The following is a 14,448-nucleotide window of genomic DNA, read 5'->3' as shown; positions in this document are numbered from 1 at the left end:
ATTTCTCCCAAGTGTGACTATCATTAAAAAAATATAGTTTTTACATTACCGTTTATGTGAGAAGATCACAAATGAATGCAATGGGGAAATAATAATAGTACTATAGTGTTGTATTATAGTAACTACTGTTGCACAAACTACCTTAAACTGGTTGTTAATTAAGGTATAATATGATATGATTGTACCATACTATCGACTGAAAACATGACAATGAAAGATGTCGGAAGAAATGAAATTTGGTACCCGTAGACTTGCAAGTCCTGCTATAGCGAGCAGCAAGGTGTAGGATAGTCACTCCAGTATAGATCTATACGCAAATTCATGCTCTCCCTCTAGGAGACTCTGGATACAAAACGAGCCATGGCAGTGATGCCATGCCCCGAAATAATGAATCACATTTACGTTATAGTATCTTGTATATGCATTGTATGTACTAGTGTAGTGTATGTTCTCTTTGTCTAGTATGTAGTGTGTTCTCTTTGTTTCTCATCATAGTATGTTCTCTTTTATAGTATAGTGTATTGTATGTATTGTTTCTCGTTATAGTATTCTCTTAGTTTCTCATAATAGTATGTTCTCTTAGTTTCTCATAATAGTGTGTATTGACTCATGTATAAACTGACTCTTTGTATGTTTCATTGTACTAGAAGTAGTGAGTAATGTCTTCCTAAACTATACCTAATATAGTTTACTAATAGGGTTGTTTGAATAACTGGGTGTATTGAACTGAGATAAAAAAGATTTTATGTCTATACATATACACATAATATATAACTAAGGATCAACCGACATTGGGACAAACAACACGGTACTCTAAGTCCACAACCAAACAAGCAACATAAAATAGAGTGTATTATCAGTCCTAAGTCCTTCAAATCTTACTTATATAACTATATATGCATCAGACACGGTTTGACAATATATAAGTTTAAAAGAATTAAAGGAAAAGGTTTGTCATGAAAGAATAAGTTTGATAATGAGTTTAACGTGTAAAAAGAGTTTGATAAACATTTTGAAGTAGTTTGCTTGATAAAACAGCTAAAAGTATAGCATTTCAAGTTGTTTGATAGTTATTAATCACATGTGATTGATGTAATAACTATAATGTTTCAACTTGTATTCCCCCTCCCCATAAAAGTATTTAAAATCATTTAAAAGATAGATTAAGGGGTATGATCTCACCTTTAGTGAGTGCTTTGGATGAAAAAGTGGTATAGAATGCTAAGTGTCAAGTGAAGTCTTGAGCACACACACGGATCCTATTCATCATACAATGATACATATATGTATACAATTAGTGTTTAAACAACTAATTATGCAGGTAAGAACACTCTAGGTCATAGAAAACACTTAGATTCAAGTGCTAGAAGCACAAAGGGTTTCATATAACGGGTGTATGGCCACACATAGGAGTGTAAGGACAAAATATTGTGTTTCATAGGTGTGTACGGCTAGAGTTTACGGCCCAAGTGAGTGTACGGATGTACACTCATGGTGAAACATGCCATTTTGTGTTTAAGGTCCTCTTAAGCATCTAGGGGGTGTTTCTTGTCAAATGCTTAACCTTATTGAAAGTGAAATACCATTTTGGACCCTAAAAAGGGTGTATACGACCATACAAGGAGTGTACGGCCGTACACCCTTGTTGATTATGTAAAAAGGGTCAACATTATATTCCAAATTTCTATCTTTCATTACCTAAGTGTCCTTGATCAAGTGCTAGCCTAGAACATGAGTTTTAAGGCATTTAAGCACCAAATGGAGGGGTGTATGGCCACATGGGGTGTGTACGGCCGTACAGTCCTCATTCATCATCTTTTGGATGTTTTCTAAGGGGTAAATTAGTAAGTAACAAGTATGAGGAGTGGTACTTACGATATAGAAGCTTTTAGGGGTGTTTATCGTCCAAAAACTTAGTTGGTGTTCTTGATGAACACTTGAAGATCTAAACAAAATGAGTAGTTTCATGGATGAAATGGTAGATCTTTTAGAAGATAGAGTAATGAATCATCAAGGAGATGGAAGAAGCACTTACCACTTGAAGATTTGAAGGCAAAATCGGATGATACTTCAGAGAGAAGTGATTTTTGTCCTTAAGAGTGTGGAAAGGGATGAAAGGAGGCTAACATTCTCATTTATACATGAGAGTGTATGGCCAGAAGGGTGTGTACGACCGTACACTCCATGTGTACGGTTGTACACTCCTTAAGTTGGAGTGTTTGGCCAATTTTTGATGTATTACATTTGTAGGACTTATTTCTCAACCCTAACTTTGAAGGTACTAGGCTTAGAACAATCTAATTGACTCCAAACAATGCTAGAAGATGGCTAAAAACGAGTCTGAACTTGATTGATTTGAATAACTGTACAAGATAGAAATTTTGAGTTGTCACAATAGTATTATAAAATTTGATAATGGGATGAAAAAAAATTAAAAAGTTAAATGTTGGTGCATTGGAATACCTACAAAACATTAATCCGGAAAGATGGGTCATGGCACATTTTTCCGGGAATCGGTATTTTCTTTGACATCAAATAGTGCCGAGTCGATAAATTCAATGTCAAGATTTGCAAAAAAGATGCCAATATTGATGTTGATTGAGCTTTTTCGTGCAACAATGCAACAATGGAGTTTTCAGAATTGTAATTTTACATGTACTACTATTTTGTATATAATAGTACTTGAAATGTTATTTTACTACTCGTATGATATTATGAACTTATGTCTATTTTTTTAGTTGAAGCAAAAACAACACTCAATGTCAAGATTTGCAAAAAAAGATGCCAATATTGATGTTGATTGAGCTTTTTCGTGCAACAATGCAACAATGGAGTTTTCAGAATTGTAATTTTACATGTACTACTATTTTATATATAATAGTACTTGAAATGTTATTTTACTACTCGTATGATATTATGAACTTATGTCTATTTTTTTAGTTGAAGCAAAAACAACACTCACCCTATGGGCTGCTACAATTATATAAGAAAATAAGAATGGTTGTAATAATTGGATGGTGTACCCTATCTCAAATAGTAGATTTGAAGTGAAAAGCTCAACTCACAATAGTGTCATTGTTGGTTTCCAATAAAGAACCTGTTCGGAATTTGCTTTACGAGCTTACTTACAGAGACACCGAGGAAAAATTACGAGGAGTGTGTAAATCCTTTGCTAAGTCCATCTGAGTGGGAGATCTCCGATGATTTAACGATTATGAAGCCACCCATAATGGAGCGACGCCAGCCGGGTAGCGCAACAAACACTAGCTGTATTCCGTCTCAAGGTGAGCATCCCATATGAAAAAATTGTTCTACATGCTGTCAATTTGGACACACGAGAAATGATTGTATGGGTAGGGGTTCGGGGAGCGGATCTAGGAGGACGAAAAATCAACACAAAAGTGGATAATGACTGATGAATTGGCATCCGGAAACAGATCACAGAACGAAACCGTGTACCGTACTTTTGATTTCGATTACACATTTGATTTAAATTGTCCTTAGATTATTGTAGGAAAGTAATGAATTCCCGTATTTTTAATTTATATTGCGTGTATTAAACTGCACTTCTGAGATTATTTATTAAATCTAGTACCATATATATTATCTACTTTATTCCATGAAAAATAAAACACAAACATAAAACAATATAGAAAACGAGATACACCAGTAGCAAACATTACATAAGATATTTCACATAAAAGAGCCTTCTACATGAAATATTTGTTATTTTTAACTAGCACTACTAGAAGATAGCCCTTTAATGATGCACAAACAATGACACTCGCTGATAGAGGACGCGCATTTGTGCGTACCTTAAAAAATAATGTCAGTTTTGCAAAATTTGAAGGATAGAGGACAAGCATTAGTGCGTACCCTAAAATTAGTGTCTAAAAAAAACACGGAGGGCGCCGTGTAAATGTGTTGCTTTATATTTTTTTAAGGAAGGCACGTGCGTTCTCTTGGGGGAATGAAATCCCAAAAAGTTAAACACCCCGCCTGATGCAACTCCTTCTTCTCCTTCTAAAATCCTCTACCAAAAAACCCTAATAATCCTTTAATCAACTCATCTTCCACTACCTCTGCATATTCTCTCTATATCTCTCTCTCTCTCTCTCTCTCTCTCTCTCTCTCCCTTCTATTTGCAAGCCTTAAGCCACCACCACCATCATCGAACCTCATAAGCTTTAAGAGTTCAAAGTGCATAAGCAAACACTTCCGCCATCTCAAGATGTTAGTTGAAGATCGGAACGCCACATCGCAGAACACGATGTCATCATCATCCCCACAAACCGCCGTCAACTGCGGAGAAAACGAATGCGTCTGGGTCTGGAATGAAATCAAAGCCAAAGCTCGTTGTGACGCCGAATCTGAACCATCCCTCGCCAGTTACCTCTACTCCACCATCATCTCCCACTCATCTCTCACACGCTCTATCTCTTTCTCGCTCTCTCTCTTTCTCTCTCTCTACATTTAGGAAACAAACTCTGCTCCTCCACTCTCCTCTATGATATTTTCCTCAACACCTTCTCCTCCGACCCATCTCTCCTTTCTGCCACCATCGCCGACCTACGAGCCGCCCGTCAACGAGACTCTGCCTGCATCTCCTTCGCTACAACAGGTAAGATATCATCATTAAGCTTCAAATGATTTCCTGATGGTCAAATCTGAGAATTAGTTTATTAAAATCATGGAATTATAGCCTGGTAGTGCAAAAGACTCAAATGGTTTTTTCTTTCCAATGACATCCTCCAGAAACTCAAAGTAGTGGTACTCGGCCTTTCACAATGTCACCGCCACGGTTGGTGCCGGTGTCCTCAGTCTTCCTTAATCCCTATCTCAACTCGGATGGTATCACTTTTCCTTCAATCCAAGTCTTCTCTGTAAGATTCTTTTTTGGTTTAAACAATGCACACAACATGTTCGATGAAAATCCCCACACAAAATCCACTTTCATAATATACAATCTGTTTGATTCAGAGGCTTTGGAATCATAGTACTAGTCCTATCCTGGGTGATTACACTCTACACACTATGGAAAATGGTGGAAATGACACGAAATGGTCCCAGGAAAAAGATTTGATAAATACCGTGAGCTAGGGCAACATGCTTCTAGTGAAAAACTCGGGCTTTATGTTGTAGTTACTCTACACAAGGACCACTATCCAATCCTCTTTCAACTTGTGTCTTTCCTTCTTATGATATATTCTTGATTGTGAGGAAGTTTACAGTCACTTAGGAGCCATTGGTGTTACCAGAAAGAAGGTTCCCCTGTTCTGCTGCTTACACCTATTTGGAAACTATTTTTAATATGCTTTTATATACTCACACATTACTAGAAGCTATTTTATTCACTGTTTTCTGTTATATGAAGATTTGATTCAATTTGTTTAAGAAACTGTGAGGCTTGGACATGCTTCATCTTCAATGAAGCTAATTTATATGGTTGGAGATTACTTTGGTGGATCTTTAGGTCTTGCAGTTGTTGCCTATAATCCTATAATTAATTTAGCATCGTCTTTCGAGAAATCACAACTGTGAACTCAGATGCTCATATAGAAAATGGAGGTCCTGTTTCTGATTTTGATGAAAGATGGATCACTTTTACTGCAATGGAGGTTTGCTAGTTAGTTTCATACTTAAAAATATCTTATTCTATTATTTATACAATTTATCATTTTAATTTTTTTCTTTTTTATTATTATTGAAAGAAGACTGAAGCACAAGGGTGTGCAATCATTGAGGTTCTTAGCAGAGAGAATCATAATGAAGTGCTTGTTGCACTCTATTCATACATCTCTTCATAGGGATCATCTTTACTTTCTGCAGATCTTTCTAGTTCTGATGTTACAGATTCTGGTTTGTTACATTTAAAGAATGCAAGAATGTTGAGGCTTTAAACCTTAATTTCTATGAACATATCTCTGATGTTGGGCTTGGATGCATTATTGGTAATCTCTTGTAATGATTCTTTATTGAATTTGAAGGAAAGAATCTTAATATTTTTTTTCAGGTCCTTCAAACTTGACAAGTTTGAGTTTGAAGAGGAACACAAACATCACTGCAAAAGGATTGAGTATGCTTTCAGGGTTTCTCAATTTGTCAAAGTTGGACATCGAAAGATGTTCTGGAATCCATGGTGGCCTTGTCCATTTAAGAGGTCTTTTTTTTTTCTTGTACCTCATAATTAATATTCAATAATTAGAATTAGATAATCAAGTATAAGGAATATATGGAAGGTTTAAAAAAGCTTGAGGCACTTAATATGAACTGTTGTGATTGCATTACTGATGCTGATATGAAGCCTCTCAGGTAGCTTTGTAATATAAACTTTATTATAAACTTGAAAGAATTTAAATATGGTGTATTATTTATGTTGATGATTCATTGTTGTTTATGTTTCATACCTATGAAACTTGAAAGAATTACAAATCTCCAGCAGCAAGGTCACAGATAATGGTGTCAAATTCTTGAAAGGTCACTTGAATTATTTCTAGTGAAAGATATTTTTTTATGTAAATTAAAATCTAAGTAAATTTACTTTTTTCAGGTTTACACAAGCTTGCATTGTTGAATATGGAACGTTGCCCTATTACTGCAACATGTCTGGATTCACTTTCAGGTTCTCATTATATATTCATTTTTGTAATCTCAATATACAACTAGATGTTTGACTTTTTATTTGACTCGTTTGTTTTATGTAGATCTTGTTGCTCTACTTCTTCTGAATGTAAGCAGATCTAATATCACTGATGATGGGTGTGACAAGTTTTCATGTAAGGATATGTATTCTTATATTTATTTTTTTCATTAATTTATCTTAAAAATCATTAATTTATAAATATGGAGGTCTACTTATACATAATTAAAGTCTCTAAAAGTGCTGAACTTGGGATTCAATGATATGTCAGATGCTGTCTTGTCACACCTAAAAGGTGAAATCTCTTAACATTCATATGTACTTAACATTCATGTGTATTTTCCAAAAGTTCAGACACACAAACTTTTGCAAATGCGGGTTTGATAAATTTGGCGAGCTTGAATCTGGATTCATGTAGAATTAGGGATAAAGGACTTGTTCACTAAGCAGGAAATTCTTTTAACAACCATCTTTATTATATATTGATATATCCATATCCATATGTTGATAGTTTGATGTGTGTGTGTGTTACAGGCCTTGTTCATTTGAAATGTTTGGAGTTGTCTGATACAGAAGTTGGAAACAATGGTCTTCGTCATCTCTTTGGTTAGTAGTATATTTGATCATGATCCAATCTTGTTTGACCTTTTAACTTGGAGTTGACTTTTACATGATCTAGATTTTTGCAGGTTTGGTGAATTTGGAAAGTTTGAATCTTTCATTTACACTTATTACAGCTGGAGGTTTGCGACACTTGGTAGTGAAACGGATATTTGCATTAATTTCACAACCCCTTGAGGACTTTAAAGATCTTTATTATCCATCATTTGCATAATGGGTTTCATGTATGGTATAAATCTTTTCCTTCAATCATATTTATCTTATTAGAGGGGCTTTGTTTCTACTATATGCCAATATGCTTTCCTGAGAGTCTAGTTCTTTTGGGTTCTACTTGGTGGATGCAGGTTTTTTCGTACATCTTTATGGTTAAGGTTAAACTTATGGACGCAAGTTATTTATGATAGTGATCAAGATACTTCCGTTTATGGTAGTGGGTTTCCACGTGCAACTGATGAAAGGGCATCACCATTGGTATGTATAGATTGAGTGCATCTGTGGCTTAATGTCACACCCCAAAACCGGAACGGCAGAAACGTTCGGGGGTGGAGGACATCATGTTTAGTATCACAAGAGATGTATCATAGTAAGCAAGTAAAGAACAACCATTTCATTAGAAACAAAGTGTTTACAAAGTATGAGTTCACACAACATAGAGTACATAAGCAAATAACAAAACAGGACTTGAAGCTATATTGCGCCATCTTCTAAACTCCCAGCGTGAGTACCTGTCTACTAGTTTCCAGAGAATACAAGTTATTTGAAAGAGTTTCTCGGCGATTAAGCTGGTGAGCTCATAAGATTTTAGTGATGTAAGTATGTTGTGGAAAGTTGTTGTAAAATGTAGTTGAAAGATGTAGTAAGTTGTAAGTTATGTTTAGAAAAGATCGCATGTTCCTTTAGAAAGTCCTATATTTCCTACTTTAATGAATACATAAGTAAAAATAACTCTACAATCCTTTCTATGAGTACTAAATGGATACAAGTTATATAAGACTCAGAGTAAACAAACAATTGATTGTGCGTATCTGGCCAAAGGCGGAAAACACACCTCCGATCGTTTGTTTGATCATTGTTGTATATAACACTGATGTATTCACTTGTTACTCATGGAGTTAATTGTAATGGTTCCTATATATTTGATGGAAAAAAATTCTTTAAGAAAACCCTTATTTCTTATTACAAAATGGTGACCACTGTGATTATTTCTATAATTACTTAGTTTACACTGGCTATATATAATCTAATCTCGAATAGATAGTTAGTTGAGTGAATCTGCCCTAAGCCCACAACCAAACAAGGAACAAGAAGTAAGGCAGAACGCACACATCCAACTAGCTATTAGGTATTAATGATATATAACCATGATGGATAAGCTAAGGTATTATAGATTTAATCACCAAAAGTCCTTTAAATTTATACTGGTTTAATAAAATGGATTAAACCCTTTACTGGGAAGTTTCTAGTTTTGAATACCAAAAGTTCTGATTTAAAAAGTATGATTTGAACTAGAAAAGTTGTGCATTGAATTCGTGTCCTATAACCCGACCCATACTTGGTACCCTTATGATGACTTAATGTATAAGAAACATATATATATATATATATATATATATATATATATATATATATATATATATATATATATATATATATATATATATAATCGAATAGATGATAGACTGGGCGAATCCGTTCCAAGCCCACAACAAAACAAGGAACAGGAAGTAAAGTGGAGAGCACACACACTATTATCTGTCGGATATATATATATATATATATATATATATATATATATATATATATATATATATATATATATATATATATATATATATATATATATCCTTTGATGTATACATTAAGGAATCATAAGGTTAGCATTATGGTCCCCTTTTCACTAAATGTAGCCTTCTACCAAGGCATCAAATATTATGTATGTATATAAAATGTAAGTTTTCCCTAATTTATAAATATCGTAACTCGAAAATACTTTGTATTTGACTTTCAAGTGGTACCAACACTTTATGAAAGAAATGGGAAAATGTAAGAACTCTAGTATTATAAATAGTACTACTGCTGTACTGATTTCCTTAAATTTGGTTATTAAGGTATAATGTGATGGAACGATCCCTTACTAAACGCTCTCCCTGTCGAAAGATTCTGGGAGCCAAATGCGACCGTTGCAATAATTGCAAGCCCTGAACATCCACATTAAAATAATATGATCATGTATACCTAATATAACTATCACCTTTTGTTTAGAACAACGCGATAGTGATTCATTGGTATAGTTAGATCTTGTAATAGTGCCATGCTATAGCAAATTCGTATGTTCGTTCTGTCATAGTGTCTTAGTATGTATTGTATGTACTAGTGTACTGTATGTACTGGAGTATTGTATGTACTCACTGTCTAGTATGTAGTATGTTCTCTTGTATAGTATAGTGTATTGTATGCATTGTTTCTCGTCATAGTATGCTCTAGTATCTAGTATGAACTGAACCCCTAAACTATACCCATTATAGTTTACTAGTATTCCACTTGAACCTATTATTGAAAAGACTCATTTTAATACGAAGTTATTCTTGTACTTAAAAAACGGAGTTTTTTAAAACTATAAAGCAGCATAACTGTAACATAGTTTTTGAATTGTTTTGACCACTTATAGAAGACATAAGGAATATTTTGAAAGATGTTTATAACAAATAATTTACACAATGACCATTGTGTTCAACTTGTATCCCCCCCCCCCCTAAAAGCATTTAAAATAGCTAAAAGATTCATTATGGGGTATGAACTCACCTGTTGTGGGTGATTCAAGCGAATACATGCGCGTAAGGATGAGAAGTTCAAAAAATGATGTCCAGAGACTTTAACAAATCCTAATTGACATATAATTACATATATTGACATAAATATAGTGTTTTTAAGCAACCAATTGCCAAGAAACACCTCACGGGACAAGGAAACACTTTGTCCAAGTGTTGGAATCACATGTGATTGGACTAAGGGGTGTGGAATGGCACTAACAAGAGTTTACTTCCATGGGTTTACGGCCAAAGGGATTTTACGGACGTAAACTCGAGGCCAAAGATTTATATGAGGATGTTTGAAGGCTAGGGAAGCTTGAGGAAATTTTGCTCTACCCAAGGATGTAAAAGACCCACTCAATGGAGAGTGTTGAGGAGTTTACGGACCAGGGGAGTTTACTCCTAGCCGTAAACTCTCTAAATGGTCACATTTTGGGTTTTAAAGGTAGGGAGTCTCAAGGGTTCAAGTGTTCTAAGGCTTAGCAAGGGTCTAGAAGTGTTTAAAGTCCAAGACTTGACCTTAATTGGAGTTTATGGCAAGGGGTGTCTACTCTTGCACCGTAAACTCTCTAAATGATGAGTTTGGTGATTGTTCAAGGTCTTACAAAAGCACATGGGAGTTTAGGGATCAAATGGCACCTTTATAGGGGTTTACGGCCATCAGAGATGGCTTGGCCATAAACTCCTTTTGGTCTTGCATTCTTGATGTTTTCAAGGTCCTAATCATGAGTCTTAACTAGATATCAAGTGTAGGGAGAAGGAATTACGATATAGAAGCTTGAAATGGCTGATTTTGGCCAAGAACACTTGTGTGTGTTCTTGGTGAAACTTGAAGATCTATGAAAACATGATTTTCGTGAATGAAATCATGAGAGGATGCTAGATTAAGAGGTGTATCAACAAGACAACGAAGAATACTTACCACTTTTGGAGATCTAGAATGAAGATTGGGATGATATTTGAGAGAGAAATGGAGTGTTCTTGAGTTGGGAATGAAAGAATGAAAAAAATTGAAGGAAATGGGCCTATATTGATGGAGATTACGGCCCACCTTGAGTTTACGGCTGTAGACTCAAGTGTTGTGGCCGTGAACTCTAAATGAAAAGGGTAAGGCTTGATTCTTTGTTCAGTGTCTCTAGCAGGTTCATTCTAACACTCATTCCTTAAGTGTACTAGGCTTAAAACTCCTTAGAATGACCTTTAACAAGGCTAGAACTCATTAGAAATGAGTCTGACTCTCAGTTGAGTTGACTTACTGAGCTTTTAAAGCAAAAAAATTTTAGGTTGTCACCTCATCCCCCCGTTAGATGGAATTTCGGCCCGAAATTAGCTTTCTTACAGTACTACAGGGGTTGCACTACTTTAATTTGTAGAATACCCACTCGTAGACCTGGCAATTTTTGCCCTCGTGTTCATGATAGGATTTGTACTTGGTTCATCTATCATTGCTTTTTGTATAAAAGTCATATATAATTACGATTAGTAAGACGGTCGGATGTGCGACTCTACCCCAGGTCCACATCCAAACAAGGAACAGGAGAAAGGGTGGAAACACACATACTAGATCTGCGTAATTATAATCATATACCACCCTCGCGTATACACTGAATAGTGATAATTGAGCTGTATTCTTCCTTAGCCTCTATTCTCGAACTTGGGTTGCTGGACGAGTGGTATTTCGTGACGGTCTGCGGACATATGACGAGAAGGCTTCGGAGGACAAAGTACCCTTCACATGAGTACTTCAAGGTTTAGAATACGATAGCTAAAACTAAAGTTTTAGGTCGGACTGTCGATACGAATGACGAAGGTTTCGAGAACTTGACGATCGAGGCGATAGAAACATATAAACTTAGTATGGTGAGGACCACACTAACTCATGACGAATGATAGTAACGAACTCTTTGCTGAATAAAGTTTTGGCTAATTTGAAAGAAACGTCTATTATACGGTGATGTATCCCTAGTGTGTTCGACAATGTACTCCTAGTGTGTTCGATGGTGTACTCTTTGTAAATGTTCTAGCACTTTCCGTTTCTCCTTTTGATGTTAACACTCATATGTATCGTATCGCTATGTGTGCATACATACAAATGAAAGTGATTTGATAACTGGTGATGATACTTAATATCATGATCCTCCTCGGTACCACTACGATCGCCTGTCATATACAAGTTATGAATAATTAAGATGAATAAGACAGTCGACTGAGTAACTTTGCCTCAAATCCACAATCAAACAAGGAACAAAAATTAAGGCGGAATCACTCCCTCTAAGTATGCACACCTTAGTTATGCACAACCCTGATGTATATGCTAAGCCATCATAGCTTCTCTAAATAGATCTTTTAGCTCTCTTGAATACCGTGATCTATTTCAATATGTGAGTGAATAAAATTACTTTTAAGTGTATTCCCCTTAGTTTTAATCTTATATAAATATAAATTAATTTTTAAAGCAATTACTAAGGCGAAAACGTATCGCTGCTAGAAGACGACTCCGGGGTTGACTCTCCAGCGGTGATCATCAGAATGCGTCCATCCATGTGTGAGTTCTTTGTTATCGGGCAGTCCCTCTGGTAGTGTCTAGTCTCACCACAGCCATAGTAGGCTTGGTTTTATTCAACTCCGAGGACTTGGGAGATCGGTTGAGCCGGTGCCCTACAAAAACATATTCTGTGTCCCTTTCTGTGGTAGTTTAGACACTGCATTACCTGGCATACTCAGGTGTGGTGATAATTGCAATTTCCACACTTCAGGAGGGTTCCAGCATATCGGCTAAAAGGTGCTGGAGTAGCAGGTGTTGTAGCGGTGCACATAGTACTTGCTTGTTGCTCTTGCGGGGGTTCCTGTGTCGTTCGCTTCTTCTTCCCCTTTTTTCCTGACTTCTGATTATAGTCCTCTCCCTTTGATGGCTCAGGAACGAGGATTCCTACACCGTGGCGGACTTCATGGTCAATGAGTCGCTGGGCCAGGCATTTGGTGCTATCAAATGTGGCTGGGTTAGAAGATAAAACATCTCCTTGGGTCGGAGCAGCTAGACCCCAGATGTATCTTTCTATATTCTTTCTCTCCGGGGTAACCATCCCGGGGCATAGTGCTGCTAGGTCGCTAAACCTATCAGTGTAGGCCACTATGTCTAAGCCGAGCATCTTGAGCTTCCAGAATTCTTGTTCTAGCTTTTGTACTTCGCCCCTTAGGCAGTACTCTTCCAGCATTAACTCCTTTAGGTTTTCCTAACCTATTGAGTTAGCCACTGATAGGGTCAGTTCCATAACATGGCTGTTCCACCATGTTAGGGCTCGTTTGGAGAAGGTACAGGCAACAAACTTCACTTTTCTCCCTTTTGGGCACCAACAAATTTCGAAGACCGAATCTGTTTTCTCGAACCATCGCATCAGAGCGATGACTCCACCATTTTCGTTAAAGGAAAGGGGTTTGCAGTTGATGAAGTCCTTGTAGGAGCACTCACTCGAGCGCACATGGACCTCACTTTGAGTAGCATGAATAGGTGTTCCACCTTCGCTGGAACTGGTAGGATGATATTGAGCGATGGCTGTTGCCACAGCCGTAGCTACTGCAACATTTAGAGTTGTTGCATCGATTTATGGAGGAGGTGTTGGAGTTATTGGAGTGGTGCTTCTATTTGATTTGCGAGGAAGCATCTTTGCTAAAAGAATACAAAGATGAGATGGGAATAAGACTATAGCAGTGGAGATAAGCCGAAAGCTAAAAAGACAAGGTTATCCTAGTTCTGGGTGTATCGGGTCCTGACTTCCACAGGATTTTGGAAACAATTCATAAAAATTCTATACCAAATGAACTTTATGAATTAGAAATGTCTATCCTTAAATGAATATATGTTACTTGAATAGCTGTTACCAGCTGCATGTAAAGAAAATAATCCTAACACATAGGGCGAGTTGTGTTTCCACTAACTCATAAGTTAACCAAGATTATTATTTATTAGTGTGACGCATATGACGTTTTGGTTACTCCTATTGATCCTTCGTTGAATACTTCTCATGAACTTGTCCTTGTTCCTTCTTGACTCTTCTCTCGTCTATTATGAGGAAGTGGTTAGATCTATCTAGGTTTTTCGTGCGAGAATGGGAGTGACTAGAGAACTTATGAGATTTAAGGTAACTTTATGGGGTGATCCTTACAGAGTCCTTCTATAATTGTACAATGCGTACAATTTGTATATAATTTAAGATTAAATAGTCCTTCAAATGAGTGATCCTACTTCAACACTACAATCAAATAAGGAACGGGTGGTGAAGCGTAGATCACAAATTTTGAGTCTATAAAATCTCTATTATATATAACCTTGGGAGTATACATTGCAAGATTATAGACCTATCCGTAAGGGTCTTAAGT

At 36.3% G+C, this 14,448-nt stretch overlaps 1 pseudogene; it reads left to right on the top strand.

The window, feature by feature from the left end:
* Positions 1 to 4,231: 4,231 nt before the first annotated feature.
* On the top strand, positions 4,232 to 7,475 carry LOC111891902 (uncharacterized; annotated as a pseudogene).
* The last annotated feature ends 6,973 nt before the right edge of the window (positions 7,476 to 14,448 follow it).

This window comes from Lactuca sativa, chromosome 1 (assembly GCF_002870075.4).
Source record: "Lactuca sativa cultivar Salinas chromosome 1, Lsat_Salinas_v11, whole genome shotgun sequence".
NCBI classification, from domain to species: domain Eukaryota; kingdom Viridiplantae; phylum Streptophyta; class Magnoliopsida; order Asterales; family Asteraceae; genus Lactuca; species Lactuca sativa.
This window is presented reverse-complemented; position numbering and strand designations above follow the sequence as displayed.